Genomic DNA, 8,374 nt, shown 5'->3' on the forward strand with positions numbered 1-8,374 from the left:
TTGCCGGTCCAATTTAAAATCACTAATTTAAAACCCAAGTTCGAGACTGTTGGCTTTAAATATGAAGCCAGGGGGCCCAGAGCAACAGGGTGGAATGTAGAAAAGCCACTGAGACCAAACACCATAATTTCTGTTTTCTTTTCATAGAAATTTAAGAAATCTGTGAGATCCAGGCTTTGATGTCCTCTAGACAGGACAAAAGTGGTCTTAACATGTTTGCCGTCAATGTCATACATTAATGGCCACATTATGCCGCCGTCCCTGTGTGACCTATATCTTTGCTGCTGTAACAATGAAAATTTCCCCACTGTGGGATCAATAAAGGCATTCTTATCTTATCTTATCTTATCTTATCTTATCTTAAGGAGAAAGCGTCTTTTTGGCTCAGCGGGACATAGATTTGACAGTTATTTGCATAGCAGTAGAAGCAAATATCATGTTTTCGAAAAATGGAACCCAGGGGCAGCAAAGGGCCCCAAAATAGAATAGTGGAACACCGTATGACAGAGGGGCAGAGCAGGACTCAGAGCAACCCTGGCTAACAGAAAAAGTCAAATATGATCTAAAATTCAGTGCCCTAAAATAATCTGTCGTGAATTAAAGAGGGAGTCAACCCAAACATTTTTTCAAGAATATGTTCTATGCAGGCTCACTAGTTGAAACAAGGCATTCTGATAAATATTGCGTTTGTGGAATAAGAGTTAATTTTTAGCCATGTCAGGGAGCGGCCATTTTGTCACTTCTGTTGACTAAGAATGACATCACAGTTGCTCAGGGCTCAGGTAATGACAGCTCACCTGTTTTCTGAAGCTGAGCCATAATTGGTCGTTATCTGAGAGCTGAGCAACTGTGATGTAATTTTCAGTCGACAGAAGTGACAAAATGGCCGGCCGCTGAGATGGCTAAAAACGGGTGGATTTTGCTGGTTAACTCATATTTCACAAATACAATATTAGTCAGAATGCCTTGTTTCAACTAATGGGCCTGCATAGAACATTTTCTTGAAAAAAATGTTTCGGTTGACTTCCCCTTTAAGGGCTTTTTGGGATGAGATTCGAGACAAATTGGCACGCCCATTTTGGAGCTTTGCTTGTTATTTTTTTTTTCTATCTCAGCCTCTCCACGCCACAGCGAGGAGGCAAGCAAGTAATATGCATCGTTTCCTGGCTTGGTTTGTCAAGTTCTGTTGTCACCTAGTGTCTGACATGGTTACCAATCACAACTAAGCTTATATAATATGCACATTCCTACTCTTGTCCACTTCAACCTCGTCGGTCGTAGTTTTCGGCCATTTAGCCACGCTAAAGTTTTGTTAAGTCTCAGGAGGGAGCCAGGCATGGATGTTTCCCCCCGTGGCTAACAATCGTTGCTGCAGTGGTGTTAAAAGGTACACAATTGCTCAAAGCAGTAATTAGCTTTCAGCCGCTAAACCAGGGGTCTACAATCTTGCTCCTCGAGTGCCGCTGTCCTGCCTCTTTTCCATCTCTCCCTGCTGCAGCAAACATTCGCCGCTCAGCGAGATACGGCCTTCAAGTTGAAATCTTTGGCTAATAGAGAGGTTTGACCTTTGAGCTAAAAAGAGTAACATATCCCACAATCCTATGCGTTCGACCATAGCGGTGAGCTGCGTTGTCTTTACATTCTAAACGCTGGTACATATTGTTAAGTGTAAATATCTATATTTTACGACTATATGTTTTCAGTGGACTTTAGACAGGCAGGTGAGTGCACGGTATATTGTGTTTGGTTGAAGGTTTGGATCCTTATAAACTTCCAACAGCAAGACGAAAGTACTGCCCAGTGTGACTATATCAATCTTATCAATTCTATATATGTATGTATAAGCGTGTGTATATATACAAGTCTGTGCACATTAGTCTTACGGAAGTCATCCGAAGTCAGTTTTAGAGTGTTAGTGCTATGCATGAGGCAAATTAACTTCATGTGTTCTCATCTAATGAACATTGAAGACTATCAGTTATGGCAGGGTAGAAGTGGGTGTCAAACTTCTACAAGAGGCAGAACGTTCTTATTTCAAGTTGTTTCTTTGTCACTCCAAGCTGTTGTTCTATATAAAACTGGCATATAAAACCATTGATTATACAACAACGTCCGCTAGCTAAATGCTATCACGCAGTAAAAGGCAGACCTGGGGCCTCACTTATCAATGCTGCGTACGCACAAAACGGGGCCTGAAAGATGCGTACGCAACTTCCTGCGCAAAGTATCTGACCTATCAAAAAAAAACTTGATGGGAAAATTTGCGCAAGTGTACTGCGACTGGACTTATCAGCGCTGCGTGCGCCAAAAACAGGGCCTGAAATCTGCGTACGCAGATCCCGGCTTCATAAGTCAGCCACCCCGAAAGCAACTTGACGGAAGGAAGTGCGCACATTTACGGCAGCTCTAAACCAACCGCAATTGACTGCACTCATATTGCGATAAGGGCACCAACGTGTGACGAGTTCACTTATGTGAATCGAAAAAATGTGCACACAATTAACGTGCAAGTAATATGTGACTCAAAAATGGTCCTGACTAACGTTGTGGCACGATGGCTTGGCTCAACACATGATTTGTTCATCCTGACGTACAGCAATGTAGGGAGCAGACTTCAGGCAGGCGTTGTGTCCCTTTGCCCCTGCAGGACTGCCTCGGTGAGGACCCCACGGTCGGACATGCCTCGTGCACTGGTGTGTGGGCGGTGGGGGGGGGTTGCTGCGCCTCCTGCACGACTTCCTCCAAGCGTTCCTGCCGCTTCCATCTCTGGAGGAAGAAAGGGATTACAGAATACAATTAAACGTTTGGTTTCACATTAAATTGTGGTCAGCTGACATTTGTCTTACCCAAATGTTATAATTGTGTTTAATGCATTTCAATCATGTGCAACCACTGTACAGTAATTAGGCAAAAACCAATGGAACTAAAGAGTATTTTCCACTTGATTTTTTATTAAATTGTAGTTACGGTATACTTTACCGGGCTCGTTTTGGCTCTCAGCCATGTCCGTGTCTCCCTCCTTCTCCGACATTATGCAGGACACGGTCGCGTCTCCGAGGATTGAGGAAATTTTCATGTCCCTCGAATTCAATTCATTGGTGCTCTTGCCCCCACCGGTAGCAGCAACCTTTCGGCAATGGGCCGCAATCCTCCTCTTGGTGTCCACCTTCAAGTCCGACCACTTTTTCTTGATTTTATCAACGGCCCTGTCTGCTGAGCCGCATCCATTAACTGCAGCAGTGATCTCCTGCCAGTTGCTGTGCTTGCGTTTGTTTGAAGTGTCGCTTCCAAAACCACCAAACCTTGCCTCCACTTCTTGCATGTGTGTCTATTTCACACTGTGAAATTCCGTTTTCTCGTCTGTCATGTTCTTCGCTCAATGAAACATCTGCCTACAACGCTCATTTATACTAATTTCCCCGCTTCCCATTGACCATATATGGTTGATTAGGATGGGTTCCACCTATGTGCTCATTCGTAAATGGCAGTCTGATTAAGGGAAAATGTCATACAGGTGTGCATAGGCACAGTTTGATCGGTCTCATTTTCTGCTTACGCCAATTCCAGCTTTTGTGCTTACGCACACTTTTAGTTGGAATCCTACGCACTTTTTGATAAGTGAGACCCCTGCTAATCAAAATTAGCTCCAATGTTACGGTAAATTATAAACCTTCAAACAACACACAGGAAGCAGTCCAGGGTGTTGTTTACCTATCCTCTTGTGCTATAACTATTAACAAAGACAAGGGAAACAACAGCACGTCTGCGTTTATGTGAAGCTCTCTTCAGAATGCTGTAACCAATGGCAATGTTTGTGGCTTGCAACCAAAGCAACAGCTTAGCTCCTGGTGATCGATCGCTTTTCTTTTGGGTGGGCGTCAAATCCCTGGTTTGTAATGACTTTTGGGAGACTAAAGAAACCTTTTCCACCCTTTCGCCCTGACTATAATAGCCAACAATGAAACATGCACAAGGCATGACGAAGGGCAAAATATGCTTTGTTAGTGGGGCTAGCCTTTCAATATGTCCGCCGACGATGCATTGTGGGAGATGCAGAAAAGGTTCACCCCGTCTGTACCGTCATTAGCAAACTAGGCAGATAGAATTGTGTTTAAATTCAGTGGAAATATAATCTTCTTATTTGACCTGAACGACACCATTTTCTTAACCTAGTTTGGCTCTGCCTTCTGACCAGGACGTGTTCACACTTCTTCCCTGACAAAGAAGTAAAGTATTGAGGACCACTCCGAGAGTGGGGGCGGGCCGCATGCGGGCCACAAGTTGCCCATCCCTGTACTAGACACTGTCTGTAGTACAGTACAGTACTACCTTCATGCCTCATGCCTGTCAGCTTGTAAAGTGCTACATAAATAAAGATGTATTGTATTTTTCTAATATGACTTTGACTATGTAATATTGTGCATACAGTAGCAGTCAAAAGTTGGAAACATCTTCTAATTCAGTGTTTTTTCATTATTTAAAATTGTCCTGAAATGTACATTACATTACACCGACATACTCAAGACATCGACATTATTGATGAAATTATTTGGTAAACAAAAACATGTTAATCAAAAGAATATGAGAATATGTTTTATAATGTAGACTCTTCAACAGTAGGCAAATTTTGCCTCGATAACAGCTTTGCACATATTGGTATTCTCTCAGCTTTATGATGTGGTTGATGCTTTATGACCCGGAATAAATTTCAGTTTACAGCTGTGTATTATCAAGAATTAATCGCTTGAATTTGTTGACCTTTAAATGTGCGTGAGACCATCTGAATTTGAAGGCATTTCCAAAGTTTTACTGGTACTGTATATACTGGTACTATGTATATCAACAAAGTTGTTCACACACCATAGAGTTTGGTGTATAATTCATAATTTATCAATAGGCTGTTATATATCACTGTCAGTGGTCTACTATTAATTTTACACTAATGTTTAAATACTGATGTAACATAATTGGACTATATTTATAACGTACCAGAGACCAATATGCAACGCCATCATCATCTGGAAGCTTTTTTTTTTTTTTTTAATTTTATTGCTGCTTGGGTTATACTAAATCTTGACTTATATGAGCAGCACAGGGAGAAATCTATTTGTATTTTGGCGGTTGTTCCTACATTTATTAATACGAGCGTATAGATGTGAATACTGCTGCTGTGATTTAATTTCCCTCATGGTATGATTGAAGAATTCAGCTATCTATCTATTCTTCATGGTGCCCATGAGAGAGGGGTCAGACTTAACACACAGTGCTGTTTATGGCCTCCCTGTTTACACTGTTGTCCCAGTCCTCATGGCCACTGTGTTGCTGCACAACATTCATAGTGTACTTGCAGCAGAGTTGAATTTTTACTTGCACCCGGAGGAGGGAGGTAAGTGAGATTGCACATATGGAAGTTGGCTTGAGATCAGAAGATAGTTTGGATACCCCTGAACTTGGTGAAGACAAAACTGATGATAGCAGCAGATGACATCAGACCTGTTGGCACTGAAGCAAATCTGGTAGTTAGATGTTGTAGTCATGTGGCAAGATGTGGTGAGTGTTCCTTAGTCACTCATCATTTTGTATTTGAATGTGATATCTGGGTGGCACACTGGCCGACTGGTTAGCACATGAGCCTCACAGTTCAGAGGATGTGTGTCACCCACGACCCTTTTGAGGATAAGCAGTATTGGAAATGGATGGACGTTGCACCTTACAGCTGGTTGGATTATTTTTGTGTTACTATACTGCTGTCTATTACAGATTTTAACACATTCAAGAAGTGAATTTGACAGAAATGATTACATGTTAATCATGCATCTTTTCATTTATATGAACAGCGCAGTACAACCTTCTTATTTTTGTTTTTTTTTCTATCACTGGTCTTGAAATGGTGCATTTGGAGTTTAATATCATCTATTTTTGGCTCCGCTTTTAGATTCCTATCTGCATCCGGAACTAATTGGCTCTTGGCCATGTCAATGTGTAAATATGTCTATGAGACATTCTTTCAACCATCTGACAGATGGGTCCAAAAACATCTCCCAACAAGAGCTAAAAATATACATGAAAATCCCTGATGGTGTGTTGTTACAAGATCAGCAGGCTACTGTCCAACATAGATTTTAACAAGGCTCCATGACCTGGAAAAAGTTTCCAAGATCAAAAGTAGCTTTCTTGAGCTCTCACTGCAGAATATGTCTGCCCAGAAATGTTAACATCTGCTGTCGAGATTCCACCACGCGCTTGTCAGAAGTGCAAACTGATCTTGCAGAGAAAGTACTATTTATTATCAAAAGTTGCTGCTTGCACTGCACGGGTTGACATTTGATTTGTGCACGTGTGTGCATGTGTGAAATGGAGCATGCTCCTTGGTATGAATGAATTATTAATATTGCTTTCAAATTAAAATTGATCCAACAGGAGACTGAGGGCAGCAAGGAAATGGACAACTGCTCTAATGTGGGACTAAATATTGCAGCATCTGGAACTAAGTTACTCAGCAACAGGACAAGCACATTTGTTTTTTTTTTGTCATGTGTAGCATTGTACCCTCAAGTGTTACAATGACAACCATTATGCTTATCCAGTAAGTGACCAGGGTAGGTTTACGTCACACATTGAGTAACAGCTGGGCAAGTTTGGCTGACCAGGTAATAGCACCTGGTAGTATGTGGAAAAGCAAGTAGAGCTGTGGCAAGTAGAGTAAGTAGTGACATGACTGGAGAGCAGGAAGGAGAACATTTTCAAGTTAGGATTTCATCATCTGTGTAGTTATAAAAATGCACGTGTACTGTATCTATGTAAAAGGAACGGTAAAAAGCACATTTTCTAGTCAGATGTCCATTTATATACTTGTTTAGATAAATGTTTTATAAAATCTAATCATGTGTTTCTCACAGTCCTGTTATTTGTAGGATTATTCCATTTACAGTAATATACAGTAGGCAATTTAATTATACAATTTATTTGCCCTTACATTTATTGAAATTAGGGTTAGTTTCTTAACATAAATCAGAAATCAATTCTACCCTTAAGCCAGGCCTGGAGAAAAACTGAAAAGAAGAAAAAATATGGTTTGAAAATGACAGTAAGGCTATAATGGAGGTGATGATGAAAGAGTGCTGGAGAGAGTCGGAGTGGTGATGATGGTGATGAAGAGTAATCTAACTAATGAGAATTGGGGAAATGTGAAAAGAGGTACAGAAGAAAGATTGATATGGAAGCTCAAGACTCACATTGATGTTGCCCAAATACGACGTAAATAAAGCTAGTTTTCTGTAACAGATTTTCTTCCTTGGCCTTTTACAAACAAGGAAATGAAACAACAATCAATCTGCATTTCGTAGTGAAGCAAGCCTTGAAAGATGCTGTATTCTGTTTTTAAAGAATATTTGACAATCTGTTAGGATTGATTGAAAAACAATGCTGAAAGGAGGAATTGAAAATTGCCTAACTATAAAGCACATAGTTGTTTTTTGCTCACTACAATACAGTACTATACCTTAGTATTCAATCCCTATTTCCTCCTCTATGAGGGGCTGTTAGGGACATCATTCAAGAATAGCTCTCACACTTATTACTGAAATGCTCTCATACGCACTAGTGACATTTTTGTTGCTCATAAACGTAACTGAAATGCACTCATACATACTAGTGAAATGCTTTAATACACACAACTGAAACACTCTCATACACACTAATGAGATGCTTTCATTCACACAACGGAAACACTCTCATTTACACACACGACTGAAACGCTTTCATACACACAGCTCAAACGCTCTCATACACACTACTGAAATGCTTTCATACACACCTGTGGAATGTTTGTTGCTCATAAACACAACTGAAACACATATACCATAAACTGAAACGCTTTCATTTCATCGAGTAGATTGAGATGAACTTTGGCCGCCTCGCAACCACATCACACGCATGAGGGACGATTAGTTTCCCGGACTAAAATCCACCTCCGCCCTTGCTTAGTCCGTCATTTTTAAAAACTTGGCGCCCCCAGCCCACCCCCTGCCATCCCCCTGTCCAAAATGGGCATCCGTCCGGGACGGAACGTTCCGCTCCCGGGACGGATTGCCTTGCTCTGAGGATTACTGTTTAAAAGTATATAGTACAGCTGTCATGAGGGAAGGAAATTTTGAAATTTAAAATCTCCTTGGTGGGAAATGTTTTTCTCCTGCTTTCAGATAATAGTTACTAAGAAGAACTGTAAAACAAATACAATCCACAGAATAAGTGGGGAACTTGTAACCCAATTATTCTCTCAATTTTCTTCTCATAGAGGAATGTTTAAATGATCAGATTTTGGTTAAATCAGCCATTCTTGAAAGAAGCAAAGAAAATCATTGTGGTAAACAAG

Source organism: Filicampus tigris, chromosome 2, assembly GCF_054856515.1.
Source record: "Filicampus tigris isolate MCC_2025a chromosome 2, RoL_Ftig_1.0, whole genome shotgun sequence".
In the NCBI taxonomy this organism is placed as follows: Eukaryota; Metazoa; Chordata; class Actinopteri; order Syngnathiformes; family Syngnathidae; genus Filicampus; species Filicampus tigris.